Here is an 18,684-nt window from a genome sequence, read left to right as displayed (position 1 = left end):
CTACTCATCAATAATCAACATGACTTTCCTGCCAATAATCCCCTCTCTAGGCAATATGTGATTCAGAGGCTTGGCCATGCGTCTATGTAGAGGATGAGCCCACAGGCAGCACAACACTATCCACGGCTGCCTCTACCCATGTTCAGAGGCAGCTGTCATGAGCTGGCTTGCTTGCCCTAGCATCAGTGGATGAACATGAGTCAATAAATACATTATTGGAGTGTGTGTGTGTGTATGTGTGTGTGTGTGTGTGTGTGTGTGTGTGTGTGTGTGTGTGTGTGTGTTTGTCATATATGTAGTGGTTCTTTGCTATGTGTTTATTAGTGCATATAGGAATGAGTACCTACTTGCATGCATGTGGAGGATGTCAGGTGTCTTCTTCTACTGCTCTCTGACTTATTGTCTTATGACAGAGTGGCTCTCTGAACAAGAAACACCATTTAGACTAGGCTGGAGGGCCAGAGAGCTCCCAGAATCTACCTGTCTCCATGTCCTGATGCTGGAGTTACAGGCACTGAAGCTATCTATGCCTAACTGTGAGCTCGGTTCCTTATAGTTGCAGAACAATCACTCTGATCCACAGAGCCATGTTCCCAGCTCACTACTCTACATGCATGTGTCTACCTGTGAACATGAGTTCCTGTCACGAGATAGTCTGATGGCACTTAAATAGTGTTGTCTCTGGACCTGAAAGGATCTTATGCAAATTCATCCAAAAGACAGATCGAAATAAAGATAAATCCAATCAAATAAGAGTAGAATTTAGAACTGAGAGGGAAAGGAGGCATGAAGAATCCCTTCGAAGTCATAATTATAACCTTCACTTTAGAAACCAACAAGAAGACGCAGAAAGGTTAGACCCTGGGACAAAAAGTTATGTCGTCAAACTAAAATGTCCCTGATAGGCTCACTGTTTGATCCTCATCAGGACACAATCTTAGGATATAGAGGAACCTGCAGAGGCGAGGCTCGACTGGCAGAGGTAGATGCCAGAGTAGGCCTTTGAAGATGAGAGCCCAGGTATGGTCCTGCTCCAGCAATGAGCTGAACCCCTCTCCTAGGTTTTCCCCATGATAGTGCAATTTCCATGCATGTAGGCCAAGAGAAATAGCTCTTCCCTTGTGCAGCATCTGCCAGATACTTCTCACAGCACAAGCTACTAATGCCCAACCTTCCCAGAGTATAAAGCAAGTGTCCAGGAAACAAAGAGACAAGTATTCGTTTTCACCAGCCTGAAGCCAGTCTAAGACCAGCTTGCACCCCAAAAGGCATGGAGCTCATTGAGCCAGTGCAGTAACAGGAAAACATTTATAAAGAAGCAAGCATTGTATTCAAGAAGCAAGCATTGTATTCAACTCTTGAGCTGCTTGAAATAAAACTTGAGTTTCTAGTTTTAATTTTTAAAGCTGTGTTATCTTATTTGTGTGTGTGTGTGTGTGTGTGTGTGTGTGTGTGTGTGTGTGTATGAGAGAGAGAGAGAGAGAGAGAGAGAGAGAGAACATATGTTTACATGTATATGTAGGTACCCACAGAGACCAGCAGGGAGGGATGCTTGATTCACCAGAGCTAGAGTTACAGCTTTGTGAACAGCCTATGTGGCTCCATCAGTGAGGTGGGGTCTCCTCACCTGCTTGGCCCCTCTAGTAGATAATGGGCTTGGTAAACTCTTCCCTAGGCCCTAAAGTAGTCATCTCTGGGCCTAGCTGCTGAGAAATTTGTCTTTTGATTCTTTTCAAGAAAACCCATTATAGGGTCAGGCAGGCTACAGAAGAGCAGACCCTGCTGCCAGCATTCCCGCTGCTGGTGACAATGAAGATGTTCCCACTGCATGAGCCAAACCCGCTCCTCACAGATCCAGCTTGGTGTGAGCCAGCATCTCCACAGACTCCTGGCTCCTGTCCATCAGTCTCAGGAGGAACCCAGCTACTGGGGAGAATAGCTCATGACTCAAAATCAGGTCCTGTTGCTAACACAGCAAGACCTCCATCCAAAGACAAACTGTAATCAGAAGATTTTGGAGTTTATCCTTAGTAGAGACAAGATTCTCCATATGATCTCAGACCCAGCAAACTTGCAGTGGGATCAATGCTATGACCCAAGGGACACACATCCTTCTACCTGCAAATAGCAATTTATAGCATACTTAGGCCTCCTGGTATGTACACACATGTACTTTATCCACTTGTTCATATATTCATGCGTGTACACACAGTTACACATGTACATTGTACTCATAAATGTGCACAAATTTCATAACATATTTACACTCACACATACAAGTGCTTGAATATACATTCTTTCATGATCAGACATCCATACAAGTACATACATACTCTGGCCTGCACATATTCATGCTTTTATCAGACAAACCTACAAATTATTTTTGAAGCTATAACAACAATGGAAACAAATGCACACACCAAGGTTTGAGCAATGCCAGGTATTAATTCTGGACAGGTTTGAAGCCTGAGAAAGCCCCTCATGAGGCCCACCTTTTGCATCCAGCAATATCCCTTACATAACAGCAGATCTAAGGTACCATGAGAAGAACTCCTTTCTTTACATCACCTCAATTTTTATTTACATGAACAACAAAGGTACAGAAAGTACAGAGACTGAAGACTGCTCAGCCCCAAGGGAGCACAGACTGCCCCCTCTTCCCCCAAGGTTCAGAGAGCATTGCATAAAAGTGAATGGGAAGAGAGTAAGAGTCACAGGATGACGACACGGAAACAGTGGAGGGCAGCTGACCCTATGGTGGTCACAAAAGACATGCATAAAGCCAAGCAAGACCAGATTCCAGCATGGGGAGCAGATGGGCACAAAACCTGTCCCCAGATGTGGAGTTATTGGCAATTTGTGAGCTGAAAGAGAGAGAGAGAGAGAGAGAGACAGAGACAGAGACAGAGACAGAGACAGAGAGACAGAGACAGAGAGACAGAGACAGACAGAGACAGACAGAGACAGACAGAGACACAGAGACAGACAGAGACACAGAGACAGACAGAGACACAGAGACAGACAGAGACACAGAGACAGAGAGACAGAGAGAGAGAATGTGTTTTGTTTTCTCTGAGATGGTGAGCTGATCACACCCCAGTGCAAGGTCCCACAACCAGAAATATATTGACTGCACAGATTTATCCCAATTAAAAAAAAAGCCACCAAGCGTGGTGGGTAGTGAAGGTGAAGGATGGATCTGGGAAATATTGACTGTGGGGGTGGGGGAAAGAGTAAATATCAACAAGTTGCACAAAACTCCCAGAATAAATTAAAATGAAGAATAGACCATCAACCAAAGGTAAGGGCTCAGCTTGAGCACCAGAGATTTTTCACTAACATGAAAGGTATTGTACCAGAAAAAGTACTAGAAAGTACTTAAAATACTAAAACTCCTCTGTCAGAATAGAATCTCGGACTGGTGGATTTCTAATGAAAATATTCTATTTTTAAAAAGCCTGTTTGTAAAGCTCAAATGAAAGGCAATGTCCCCTAAACAAAAGATAATCTTTGGTATCTCTCTGAATGAGGGCATGTCCACAGACTCCGATGCGATTGAAAGCAAAGTGGGAAACTCCTGCAGCTTGCCCAATTTCTGTTGCTAGTGACGATACCAGAACAGGAGAGCCAATGAAAAGAAACCCAGAGCAACTCTGTCAGTCCCTGTGAAGCACTCTGAATGTCTCTTTTTCCCACAAGATAGGATTCACGAGGCTAGCTACAGTTCCCTTGCTGGCAAATGGATACCATATATTACCATAAACAAGACTTTTTTTTTTTGGTTCTTTTTTTTCAGAGCTGGGGACTGAACCCAGGGCCTTGTGCTTCCTAGGCAAGCGCTCTACCACTGAGCTAAATCCCCAACCCCCATAAACAAGATCTTAATGTATAGGAGACAACCATAGCTTGGGCCTTTACCCACTGGTGACAAGCATTAGAAGGTGTGAGTTGACACTCAGTTTTGGGTTCACTTGGTCAAGTGGATGAACCACTGTGGGATGATGCACTCTATGTCATGGCAGCTGCCAGGAAAGGTGGGTCCAGTCACTGTAGCTTATAGACTCAATGTTCTCCCAAGAAACATGTCTGCTCCATAGCTGTACAGATCTATGAATCTGATGATTTCTCTCATGCCACCGCTGCCTTGGGCAGCTCTGTTCCCAGCAGTAATCCTGCCATTGGTCAAGCCTAGGGCAGCTACTTTCATGAGCAAGAACACTGTGGTTCCTCAGCCGCCATTCCTTAAAGTACATGTCAAATATAGTCCTTGGGAAGAGTCAGCTTGCCCTTCATGCTGTCCCAGCATCTTATAAAAATCATTTCTTCATTTTTCTGGAATATCAAACAGCTAGAAGAGGAAAGGGGCATGTAATGAAGTAGAGACGTCAAGGTGACGTAAGGAAGCATTTCTGTGCCACGAGGAAGGGTCTACAGTGACTGTTATGGGCTGAATATTTGCATGCAACTCAAATTCACACAGTGAAACCCTAATTTCAATTGTGAGAGTATTTGGAAAAGGGGCCTAGGAGTGTTATTTAGATGAGGTCATGGAGTTATCTAAGGGGAAACTGGGGAAGTAAATCATTTAGTAAAATACGTGGTATGCAAGCATAAGGCTGCAAATTCAATTCCCAGAACCCATGTAATAGAGTAGTGTGGTGGTGGCTCATGCTTATGACATTAGACTGATAGGCACTGTGTGGTTCCCTAGGGCTCACTGCTTAGTCAGCCTACACAAATCAGTGAATTCTAGGTAAAATTTAGAGACTTTATCTCAAAACCTAAGACTATGTTCTGAGGAATAGTCAGGACATAAAATTGATCTCTGGCCTTCACATGCATACACACACATGTATGTGTATCCCTCAAACATGCACACATTTATACCAACATAGACACATAGCCAAAAAACTTAAATAAAGGAAGAACAGGGCCAGCCCATGCTTGGTTCTCCCTCCACTTTGTTCAGACATACTAAAAAGCTAGTCTTCTACAAGCCTGGAGGACAGCCATCATCAGAACCTGAATGCCTTAGCCCTTAGCTTCTAGAACAGAGACAAACAACCCCCAGCATTCAAGCCACACAGCCTACTGCTGCTTCAACACAGCGGACAGAGTGGCATGAAAACAGCGGATGGATTTTGAGCCAAGGAATATAATAAGATTTTACCAACTCATATAGATTTCGAATTTTCAAAAGGGAAACCATACTTTGGAACATCTATTCAGTTCTATGACTCTGGTCATCATTGAACGTTTCTTGTAAAGCACCATGGAGCAAATACTTCAGGATTAGTAAGAGATAAAATTTTTGTCTGTCTTGGGGGCTGTAGATCAGAGACTTGCTTATAAAGAAGTATAATGTCTCAACAATTTGCTTTTGCTTGTTGGGTTAATAGCTAACTATTTTTACAGGGAATTTATTTAGATGCCATTTTAATACAAATATAATTAAATGAGGGCATGTATAAATTATCTTTAAGTCACAGTCTGTTATGGCAGCCTTACGCAGAAAACAGTAAAAAATGATTCTTTGTCTCTTGAAAACATATGTCCTACACACATATCTAGAATATCTCAAAAAACCAAACATCTTAAGGTAAGGGAGAAATTGTGCTAGCACAAGATATGGTTGTCTTGCTCTGTTACTTTCTATCTGAATGTAGGGATTGGTGGTAAACCATCTTGACAAACTTCTCACTACATACGGAGAGTGCCCATTTCTCTACTCAGCCGGGTCCAGCCAAACAAGTACCTTCTACTCTCAGCGAGTATCATCACAGCCTGCCTCACCCTGTGTCTGTGAACCAGTATCATTTAGCTACACAATGTATGTGCAGGAGAGAATGTGGATACGGAACATTTTACCTTACTTATGCGTTCATCCCACCAACCATGTAAGGCCAGCATCTCCCAAACTTCCACATAATGACTTTAAACCTCAGAGACTGGCCAGGCCACACAGCTGGTGCCACTGAGTATAAATATGGACCCAAATCATAGGTTCCCAGGCTTATGTTGTCCCCACCACATGAATATTTTCTCTCCAGTGCTGAGTGCATTTATCAAACTTCATTTCTCCAACGGGAAGCTGCCAATCCCATCTGATATGAACCAGAGCCCTGGTCTATAGACTTTCCTTTTGGTGGCTCTCTCTCTCCCTGTGCCCTAAAATGAAGAGCCCTGAGTACAAAGGGCTCCTGAAGAAGTAGGAAAGGGTCAACTGGAGATCACCCAAAGTCCCATCAGAGAGGGGGTATGGCAGAGACAGGAGAGATAGGAGGGGATCCTGGTTAGACTGGATTAAACATAGGAGGCAGCAGCTATGTCAACAGTATGGGACAGAGGATGATGGAGTCCTGGGGCCAATGGAGCCCCAGGAAGCAAGCAGACCTGCCCACAGAGCCGCCAAGTCTAGACTCCAGATGTGCTCACAGCCAACTTAGTCCTAGTGGTAAATATTCCTACCAGATGACAAGGAGCTTAGCTACACATTGATCACAAAGGTCAGGAATAAGATTAGAGCTAATTCTGGGCATTCCTGCTGCTCATCAGAGAGCTCATGTTCATTCCCAAGCACAGGGGTGTGTGTGTGTGTGTGTGTGTGTGTGTGTGTGTGTGTGTGTGTGTGTCTGTGTGTCTGTGTGTCTGTGTGTCTGTGTGTCTGTGTCTATGTGAATGTATGTATATGTGTGTTTCTGTCTCTGTGTGTGAATCTTTCTATATGTATGTGTGTGTAAGAACAAGAACAAGATATTTCTCCAAGTTATTATTATGACAGTAAGTTATATGTGTGTGTGTGTGTTCTTCTATCTTTCTTGTTATGCTTTACACATTTCCAAGATAAATTGTCGTCATTAAGTTAATGAGACTTAAAATGACCTGATATTGGGTTCAACAAGAGAAGATAAGCCATTTCCTTCTGACTTCTAACCTCTAACATGACTGAAAGTTGAGAGCCTTGACTGGTATTTGTTAGCTTTTCTCTACTGTAACAACCACCTGAGAAAATGAGATTAAAGGGACAAAGGCTTGTTTGGAATCCTGCGTTCAGTCTTAGCCCTGGGTCAGGAACTCTGTTATTTTTGGAGGCGAAGCATCCTGACTGACACTGTGGGCAGGGCAAAGCTGCTTATCTCACAGAAAGAATGAAGGATGAAAGAAGGCTGGACAAGGGCAGGGAAAGAGAGGAAGAAAGGGGAGGAAGAAGACAGAGAAGGAGGGAGGAGAGACTAAAGAAAGGATGAGAAAGAGGGAAGGTAGGTGCTGTGTGACTTTTCCTGGGGAACATGTAAAAAGAAAGGACTATTCTCTGAAAACAGGCCATCGACAGCAGACCAAAGAAGAAATTCCACTGGAGTCCAACTTAGGGTTATTCAAAGGAGTGTGGTTGAGGGGTTACTTACATGAGCAGAAACATCCATCCTAAATGCAGTGGTATCACTGAAATGCCCACCCCTGCGAGGGTGACAACTCATGAAATTCATGTCTCTGGACCTCATTGTATGACTCGCACATGACTCACCAGGTCCAGGAGTCTCAGCTCCTTAGCAGTCCTCACTGCTTATACCACATTAGGGAGGGAGGGGCCTTGTGAATCTGATAAGTTTCAGAAGTTTTCTAAACCTCGTGAGCTGTTCACTTCCTGAGGCTTAAGGAGTCTCTTTCTAAGGATGAAAATGTTTGGCTTTAGAGGATATTGCTAGGCAACAAAAGAGAGAAAGAAAAGAGGAAATGAAGAAGAAAGAGGTGGGAGAAAGATACAATCATTGTAGTCTCATCACAAGACTGACTCCCTCTACCAGGTCTCACCTTCCATGCTTTCATAGTTTCCTAATAGTGCCACACATTATCAGCACATCACGGATTAATCTAGGGATGAGGTCAGTGCCTTCATGAACCAGTCACTTCCCCCAAACTCTCATCTGAACATTTCTTTATTGGGAGCAAGCCTTTATCATGCATATCTATAGAGGCACATTTCAAATTCAAACTACAATGGTTTTGTTGTTGATGATGGTTGTGTGGATATATTCCTATATGTTTGCAAGGGTGAGTGTGCAAATGTATGCTTGGTGTGAATTTCCATGCGAGTGTACAAGGAAGCCAAGGGAAGTTGTTGATTTGTCTTCTTCTCATTCTCTACCTTAGTTTTAGAGACAGAGTCTCTCATTGAACCTAAAACTTGAGGGTTTGATTAATCTCACAAGTCAGTGAGCTCCTGGCATTGGTCTGTTTGTCTCTCAAGGACATGTATCTAAGGATAAACAGCCATGCTCAGCTTTTACATGAGTGCTAAGGATTTGAACTTAGGCCCTCTTTCTTTGACAAGTATAGTTACCTGCTGAGCAGTCTCTTTAGACCCAACTGAGAGTTTTAAAAACCGTTTTTTAGAATGCAAGACCATGAATTATCCATTTGTTTCAAGAGTTTTGCAGTTTTTAGGAAATCAGCATAGACCTGAATAACAAAAACCTAAAGATAGGTCTGTCCTCCTGCTTCCCCAACCCAAATGTTTATCACTGTCTCCCACGCCAGCCCTCCCAAGAGTCTTCAGCTGGATCACCTTGGTTACAGCTAGTCTCAATGATGTCACAGGCTGATTTCAAAAATCTGACTCTTTCCTGTCTCCCTCAAGCAATCGTAGGGAAAGAACACAGGGTTTCAATAATTCCAGAGTTGTAATATCTCCTTGCTTAAAATATATTGGCACCTGGTAGGAGGTAAGCTTTGACTTCCTTGTGAAATTACAGCCTTCCATATGTCAGAGACAGCAGCTGAAGCAAGAGAATGCTGGGGGTTTTATGAACTCCCTCTTCCATCACCAGGCTCCCAGGAGACTCCTCAGTAATATTACAGCCACTTTCACTGTATTCCTACTTTATTTCTTAAGAGGACAAGGTTTTTATTGAGAGGAACAACAGACCCAGAGCTGGAGTCTAGTCAGTACTGTTTGGATTAGAAGGATGGCCACAAAGGGCAATTACTTTCTACTCAACAATCATAAAGGAATTTGCAGACATTTGGCTTGTCCTAGCCCCTATTATCCTTACTGCATCCAGAGCAGTTCAGAGAGTTGCAAACCAATTCTACAGAGATGAAGTCATGGTCTGTGACTGGCAGAGGATTTGATCCCCATCCCAATGGCTTCAAAGTAGGAATTAAGCAAGTCCTAGAAAAAGTATTCAGGGTGAATTGATCATGTGGTGGTGACTATACAATCATCTGGCTAAAATAACCAACATTCAGTTTCATTTCTCAAATTTGTCCAATCTTATGCAATTTGATGAGTCCATTATTAAGTATAAAGCCTCAACTAATGTTCACTTTCAGAGCAAACTCAAAACTTACCCCTCAGACTCACCAGAATAAAGTATTTACAAAGTAAGCTGGGTAGATAGCTCAACTGGTAAAGTGTCTGTTTCTAAAGAACATGGACTGACTTTGGATTCCTGGCACTCATGTAAAAACATATCTGTCACCTTTGGGCAGGGAAAACCAAAACGGGTGAGGCTCTGGAACTGAGTTACCAACTAGTTTAGGCAGTTGGTTATGGAGGTGTGTCAGTAGTTTGAAATGCCTGCTACACAAAGTTGATTATCTGAGCTGAGATCAAAGCCAGACACAGTACTCTAAGTGTCTAACCCCTAAAAGCTAGCCAGGAATACAATATGGTGAAGAGATCTTACTTAAAAAGGTAGAAAAGTGAGGAACAGTATCTCATCTCCACACACATACTATGGCATGTGCATATCTGCACTTCCTCCACATATACACAAAAATGAGATGAAGATATAAGACATCCAATGTTGCCCGTTCATCTTCACATGTATGCGTACACACATAAATAAACATACAGCCTCACACCATATCTAGATCTGCAATCATTGCACCTCAAGAGCTGTCATGAAGATTAAAGGACTCCATATACAATTCTCTAACCGCTCTCCCTGAGACATCAGAGTGTCCACGAAGCAAACCATCATTATCTCTTAAATGTGCTTCTGGGGACAATGGATATAATATTTGAAACCTAGATTTTCCCCAGAATACCTACAACATATGGTCTCCAAAATTAGAGATGAAACATCCAATAAGCAATATGTTTCTGGAAAAAAAGTTGTCCCTTAGAAAGAGGAAACTAAAGACAAATTCAGTCCTGGAAGTTACCCTCTTAAGGGCTGCTTGGAATTTCTTTAATAAAAGAGCCTTTTTGAGGCAAAAGATGTTTTTATATGATTGTCTGATTCACTGTAGCTCTGCATATTATCTCCTCCTCCAAGTTGTCAGCATTCCCATGCATGTTAGCATGACCCCAACATTCCCACTGTCACCAAAAATGCTAGTTCTTGCTGATGAGGATTTTCTTTCCCACCTCAGTTCTTTGGACTCTGACCCCCATGTCCACCCCACCACCTCCCAGTATAGGAACTTCCCACTGAGACAATGAGATCATTTCCTGCTGACTCAGCATGTCTCTGGCTGAGTCAGGACTTGCTGGGCCACTGGGAAGGAGGCTGTAATTAAGAGTGATTGCTGAAGCTAATACAAAACCTCAGAGATGTCATATAAGAAGGCCTTAGGAATGAGGGAGATCAATTACCATACTGCATCATCCTTGTGCACCCTGTGGCCCCACTGAATGTTCTCCTGGCTTGGTTTCTTCTTCCCATTGGCCTTTCTTGTTTGCCAGGCGTGATGGCTGAGGTCTTTTGGAAGAGAGCTCACACAGCCCTAGGTTCCATCCCTGGGTTTCAGAAATTGCTTGGACTTAAAATGGAGAAATGATGAGAGAGAGAGAGAGAGAGAGAGAGAGAGAGAGAGAGAGAGAGAGAGAGAGAAAGAGAGAGAGAAGAAAGGGCAAGCACTACCCTTTACCCATAGCAACCAGTGGTTTTGGTCTTTTCTCTGATGCTATAGAGTTGGTCATTTGTTTTGGCAATAGTCATTTATAAAGAAGAGAGGTTGACTTGACTTGTAGTGTTGGAAAGTGCAAGAGTTAAGTCCCTGGCTTCTAATCACTATCTTCCCTTGATGCATTATCTCAAGGGAAGAGGATCACATAGTGTGGCACTTTAGCTTGGCCCAAATGAAACTAGGAGGACTTTATCACTTTTTATGTTTCTGTACATTAACTTCATTTCACAATATGATAGCCATGCATTATCTATGTTTATTACCACATCCCCTTACCTGATCCATCTCAATTCCATCAAACTTTATGCCAACATCAAAAATTAAGTAAAATGAGCAAACACCTTCAGAAATCTTTACCTACCAAAATTAATGCAAATGTTACTGGTGAATTGATATCCAGATCTCATATTCTTATGATATATATTCCAGGCCCACAGAATAGTCAATGGTCACTTTACAAAACCATAGCCCAAGCCTTCAAAAAGAAGAGAACTAGGTTTCTTCACTTACACTTGTAATACATGGAGGAGAGCTAAGGCAGGAGTATAGCAAGTTAGGGGGGCCCCCTGGGCTATAAAGTGACTCAAAACAAACAAAAGTCTAGGGGAAATAGAAGTGTGAATATACTGTTCATCGCTAAGAACATGGAGGAAACTTGCAAAATTAAGTCTGCAAAAATCAAGAAATTATAGAACTTGATGCTCCCTCATAGACGTGAACATGCTAAAGTGTTATATTGTGCATTGTGTTTGTTATATGGCTGCTATAAAGTATATAGAGATATGTATGTCTAAAACATATCATGAACAAGATGAATGTATACCTGGATCCAAGATAGGCTTAGCATTAGAAATTTGCTAGACATGGTTCCCCACTTTAACAGACAATCCTCAGAAACTTCGATATTCTTAATGAATAGGAAGAAAATTAGATAAGATTCAAAACTCATTCCTGAAGAGAAATCAAAGGAGAATTTGAAGAGTACTTCCATCACTGAGCAGAAATAGCAAACAATAACCTTGCAGAAATCCTAATCTATAAATTCACACAATGAACCCTGTTCCTCAGAAGTGCCCACCGGCATGCTCTGCCTCACTGCTCACTTTCAATGCAGCACTGGGCTTTTGACATGGAGGTGGGGTGAGGTTATGTGGAATTGGGATCTATCTTATGCCTGACATTAATATCAAGCCTGTTCTGTTCTAATATAGGTAAAGAAGGCAAAATAAAAACAGCCCACACCCTCAGTTTAGATCCCAAAGGAAGACCGAACCTGCTGCCACCATTTCCCACCCTACCACTGCCCCCACTGCTATGCCCCACCCCCACCCTGGGTGGATATCCCCTACTCCACATGCCAACTCCACATCTGACAAAGGACTAATATCCAAAATATATAAAGAACTCTAATGAAAATAGCCTAATCAAAAATGGAGTACAGATCTAAAGGGAGAATTATCAACAGAGGAATCTCAAATGTCCTAGAAACACTTAAATGTTTACCATATTTAGCTGTCAGGGAAATGCAAATCAAAACTACTTTGCGAATCCGTCTTACATCTGCCAGAACGGCTATAATCCAAAACACATGAGGAAGCTCATGGTGTGGAGGACATGGACCAAGGGGAACACTCATCCATTGCTGGTTTGAGTGCAAACTTGTATAACCACTATAGAGCTTACCAGGGCAGCTTCTCAGAAAACTGGGATCTACCTCAAGACCCAGCTACACGACCACTAGGCACGTACTCAAAGGATGCTCTATCCTACACAAGGACACCTGCTCAACTATGTTCATAGCAGCTTTATTCATAATAACCAAAAATTGGAAGCAACCTAGATGTTCTTCAACTGAAGATGTGGTATATTTACACAATGGAGTATTACTCAGTTGTTACAAAAAAACTCCCCAAAATACCAAAAAAAAAAAAACAAAAACAAAAACAAAAACAAAAACAAAAACAAAAAAAACCCAAAAAAACAAAGAAACAACATCATGAAGTTGCAGGCAAATGGATGGAACTAGACAAAATCATCCTGATTGAGAGAACTCAGACCCAGGAAGACTAACAAAGTAGGTACCCACTTATAAGTGGATATTAGCCATAAATTAAAGAATAACCATACTATAATACCCATATCTAGAGAGGCTACACAACAAGGAGGGCTCAAAAGGGGACCCATGAATCTGCCTAGGAAGGAGAAATAGAATAGATTTTGAGGGTGGGCTTGGGGCAAGTGGGGTCAGAAACTGGGGGAATCCAGAAATGGGTTAATGGAGTGGAATAATACAAGGAGAGCTGACTGGAATTGGGGGTCATTTCAGGGATGAAGTAGAAATCTAATGCAATGGAAACTCCCTGGAATGTATGTGGGCAACCCTACTGAAGACTCCTAGTAATGGAAGATATGGAGCCTGAACCAGCGATCTTTTGTAACCAGGAAAGATCAATGACTGGTCCAACTTGATACCCAGGAGAGAGAGCTCATGGCTGACACTGCCTGTAGGGTCAGAATGAGAGGCTGTATAGCCCAGAGACCAAAAGAAAAAGAAAAGATTCCTAATGATATTGGGCTATTCTTATAGATGGAGCCCAGCATAATCATCACCAGAGAGGCTTCATCTAGCAACTGATAGGAGCAAATTGAGATACCTACAGCCAAACATTAGGTGGAGCTCAGGAAATCCTGAAGAAGGGGAGGAAAGATTAAATGAGCCAGAGGGGTCATGGACAACACAAGGAAACTCACAGAGTCAACTAACCTGGGCTCATAAGCCTCTTAGATTCTGAACTGCCCACCAGAGAGCCTGTATATGCCTGACCTAGGTCTTCTGAATATGTTATGGTTGTGTAACTTGGTGTTCTTGTGGGACTCCTAACAATGGGAGCAGGGGCTAACTCTGACTCGTTTGCCTGCTCTTGGGACCCTTTTTCTTCTGAGTTGCCTCATCTAGTCTTAATATGAGATTATGTGCCTAGTCTTATTACCATAAGACTTGTTATGCCTTGTTTGGCTCCTGTACCACAGGGAAGCCTGCTCTTTCCTGAAGGGAAACAGAGGAGTGTATCTTGAGAGTTTGAGGAAGGGGCTGGGAGGAGAGAAGGAAGGGGAAATTATAGTTGGTGTATAATATATAAGAGAAGAATACAAAAGAAATTAATTAAAAATAGAACTGTAAAATGACAAGTGATCCCCCCCATGAGTGTTTTGCACACAAACACTCAAAACAGGAAGATCCACAAACAAGAGGCTCCTTCCTTAAGGTGGGTGGGGTAGGGGTGCAATCGCAGCTTTCCTGCAGCCCTGGGTCTGAGGAATGCTCAGCATTGGCTATGTGATAGTAGGGCTTTGTCTGTGATTTAAAGAGTTAGATTACAGTAAACTGAGTCCCACCATAAGCATCTTGGACTTTTGGTCCAGTAACTTTTCTTTGGACTCCTTTGGGTCTGAATTTAAGTCTCCAGATCAGTTATTTGCTATGTATCTATATTGGCTACTCCCATCGCAGTAGCCAATGTCTAACAAGAAGCCACTTAAAGCAGGAGGGTTTATTCTTACCTTACAGTTTTAGGAGGTACATTCAACTAGGGAGAGGAAGATGTAGCTGGAAATGGCTCCGTGATGGCAGGAGTGGAAGATGGGACTCCCTATCTGCTCCAACATTGGTGGAACAGGAGGCAGAAAGTGGACAAGAAATAGGGCTATTATAAAACCCTGTACTAACTATTTTTCTGTTGCTGTGATGAAACCCCACGACCAAGGCCTTCTTTATAGAAGGGAAGATTTATTTAGGGCTTACAGTTCCAGAGTTAGTCTATAGTAGTGGAGGTGGGGAGGCAACACACAAGGCAGCTGGAGCTAGAAGCTAGAAGCTAGGATCTGGGGGCTCATACCTTAAACCACACACAGGAAGCAGAGAGAGCAAGCCAGAAATGACACCAGTCCCTGGATTCTCAAAACCTGTGCCCAGTCACATATTTCCTCCAGCGACTCCATCCCTCTTAAGTTTTCCCAAAAGGGACCACGCAGGCACCAACTATTCAAATGCCAGGCACTAAGAGTGGGTGTATATCATTAAAGCCACCATAAACTGTAAGACTCACTCCCATCCTACCTTGTAAGTGGCACCCTTCTTTCGGCAAGGCTCCATCCATGTCCAAAAGGTCTACAAATTTCCAAAATTGTACTATGAACAGAGGACCAAACACATGAGCCTGGGATGGGCATTTCACACTGAAACCATAGCAAGGAGCTTGGTCAAGCTAACCAATTCCTTGAAGGTTCAGTTTTTTGGAACAAAGCTAATAAGGCCAGTTGGAAACATAGGTCATGTATTCATTAAATCAAACAAAGGTATTTCCATGTCATAAAACAGCTATTACTTATTTATTTACTTACTTTATTTATTTATTCACTCACTTTACAGCCTAATATCAGCCCTTCCTCACCTCCCAGTGTCCTACCACGAAAGTCCTCCCCCTATTCCACCTCCCTTTTTTCTTTTGAGAAGAGGAAACCCATCTCTGGGTGTCACCCCTCCCACTACCACTAACCCCTATTATTATTATTATTATTATTATTATTATTATTATTATTAATAGTAGTAGTAGTAGTAGTAGTAGTAGTAGTAGTAGTAGTAGACAGCACTAATATTATATAAAATCCTGGACTCTCTGGACTTGCTGCCTATTAATGGAGGGGGAGTTAACAGGGATCACATTTTGTACTGGTTCTCAGAAAGATTGGCTCAGAAGCCATTGTAACTGAGGAGACAATGACAAGCACTTGAAGGGTGGGTAGGAAGCTTCCAGGTCTGGAAGGAGCCTCCTAGAGAAGAAACAGAATGATCCCTCACACACACCCAATACCCTGCAGAGTTCCAGTGAGAGTTCTTCAGAAAGGGCTGTGCCTGCATGACCTCTTCATCGTTTCTTTGCTCAAGTGGAACCCTGGGAGTTCCTTGTATTTTGGGGCTTGTGCTGTGTGGTAGATGGCAACAGAAACTGAACACTTTCAGTTACAGGTCACTTTCAGTTAGATATTTCAAGAACCCTGCCCACTGCTTCCACATGAAAACCAGGCAAACTTCAAACTGGATGCAGGTTCAACCAAAGCCACACATTGGTTGAACTCTCAAAGGAGCAGCCCAGCAGTGTGCACATGCCCTGCCCAGTGATGTGGCTTAGCAACCCCACACAGTTAAAGGCAGCCACTGGCCAGCTGGAACACTGCCCAGGCAGCCTGTTACTAATGATAATTTGCAATGGAAAAACTTTCAAATGTTTCAGCATTTTTCCTTTCTCTGCATTTAATTTCTAAATCATTCTTAAGGGGAGATTTTGAAGGAAGGATGGCAGACAATAAACTTGCCTTTTGTAAGAGGGAGATTAAATGAGCCAATACCTAATACCCAGTGATTGTGCTTCAGAGGCTATGGAATCACTTTGCACATTGAGTCTATAGAAGAGAGTGTCACAAGGACCAAAAAGTCCACAGCAAAAATGACTGGTATCTTAGGAAATGACACATTCTAGAAACACAAGCACAGTTAGGAAAGAAGACACTAAAAAGAGACAAACATATCTCGCACTTGAGTGTTGACGCAAGGCAGTAACTAAGGAGCTTCACTGCCACATAGCAGCTCTTTTGCTAAAAAGAATTTTCATTTAGAATTTTATTCATGTGTATAGTGAAATACTATCATATGTACTCCCAACTTCTTCCCCTCCGGTTCCTCCAAAATCTCCCCAACACAGCTCTCTCCCAACTTCATTTTTATGCCTACGTTCTTTTGTAACCCACTAAGTCCAGTTAGCACTGCATATATGTGCATCTAATGGAGCACGGGGAAGCCACCAGTGATCAACTCTGATCACCAGTCGGACTTTTCAAGTCAGAGGACATCACAGTTACAGGGCATCTTTGAATTGAGTTATTTTAAGAATGGTGTATATGTGAGTGAACGTGTGTGTGTGTGTGTGTGTGTGTGTGTGTGTGTGTGTGTGTGTGTGTGTGAGAGAGAGAGAGAGAGAGAAACAGAGACAGAGACAAAGAGACAGAGAGAGACAGAGAGAGACAGAGAGAGACAGAGAGACAGAGACAGAGGAAGGATTAGAAGTAGGTTCTGAGTGCTCGCTTCGGCAGCACATATACTAAAAAATAGAAGTAGGTTCTGAGAAAGAGAGGGAGACAGAGACAGAGACACAGAGAGACACAGAGAGACAGAGAAACAGAGACAGAGACAGAGGAAGGATTAGAAGTGGGTTCTAAGAAAGTGAAAAACCCTAAGGAGATGCTAACAGGAAAGAAGTAATAAGAAGTGATCAGAAGAAGAATTTAATTGGGAGAATGAAGGGAATCAGATGGGGAGGGGCAGAGACACATGGGAGGGCATTAGGGAAGGGGACCCAGTGGGAGCTAAGCATAATGACACACATGTATGAAAATGCCATAATGAAATCCACTACTTTACATGCACGCATGAAAACTTAACAGAACATTAAAGGAAGGGAAGGATAAAAGTAAGAAGAGAAGAAAGTCAAAAGTTAGACTAGGTAGGGGACAGCTGGGCTGGTTTCACTTAACAGGAGTGTAAACTTGAAGACATACAAAACCATTCAGTTCAGGATCTCCCACCCAGCCCATCACCTCAACTGTGAATTCTTTCTTCAAGAACTCGGCCACTGGAAAGCATGCTTAATAGAGTAAGGGCAGTATGGCTGCCTAGGGATGGCTGGATACCAACTTCTACGTGTCCTCTCTCCAGTCCACCTTGCAAGCAGGAACCTGTCACTCTCAGCACATGGCTCAGGGACTCTCAAAGGAAAACTTGGATCTGGGTTCTGTGGTGTGAGGGTGGGTCCTTGATGTATGGATCTAAAGTCTACATAGGAAGGGTCAGGCATGGGTATCACACATCCATCCATGACAGGAATGGCTTGAAGATCCGGTTCCTGGGATAAAGGTTTTAGGGACATGTGACATCAATGGATGTCCCAGAGTTCTATGTAAAATGCTAAGTATGCATTTACCTATGCATCGGTCTCTGGCCCATGAATGATAATTCTTCAACAATCGTGAAACATTCCAGAAGAATTCTAGTCAACAGAAATACAGTCATAGTTAGGATCAGTATTATTCCCTTCAGGCATGGGTTGGATCATTGTCACCAGAATTTCCTACCTATGTGGAAGGATAGTACTATTAGTAAAAAGAAAAGTTTGTGAGTCTGACTGTACACACACCACCAGCACCACCACCACCACCCTTTTCTTTTGTTATCACTGGCCTTTAACCATTGATCACCTGGAGTCCCCTGGAGTCCCAGCTGCTTTCATGATGGAAGCTAAAGCTGCATTGAAATTTCAAAAGCTCTGAGTGTGGGAGTCTCAGCCCCTGAGCTGAGCTGCTCTTAGAGAATATTCTTGCCTGTGGCTTTCGGGATGCAGTGCTGTTTCTCCTTGCTCATGATTGGAATCTTTGCCCTGTGAAAGGGGATGCTGGTCTTCATGTGGTACCTACTCCCACCTTGCCTGGAAGAGTTTTACAGAGTAGATATTTTCTAAGGCAAAAAGAGGTGGGGAGGTGGAGTGGCATTTGTATCTGAACATAAGCCCAGGGTCTCTCTGTTTAAATCTCTGTTTAAAGGAGCAGAAGTTTGTCCCTTAGTCTTTCATAGACTCAACTGTTTTTGCAATTTGTTTTGCAATAACAATACGAAAAAAATGGAATTTTGGAGATGCATTGGGGAATTATAATCACTTG

The sequence above is a fragment of the Rattus norvegicus genome, chromosome 6 (assembly GCF_036323735.1).
Source record: "Rattus norvegicus strain BN/NHsdMcwi chromosome 6, GRCr8, whole genome shotgun sequence".
NCBI classification, from domain to species: Eukaryota; Metazoa; Chordata; class Mammalia; order Rodentia; family Muridae; genus Rattus; species Rattus norvegicus.
Note: the sequence above shows the minus strand (reverse complement) of the source record.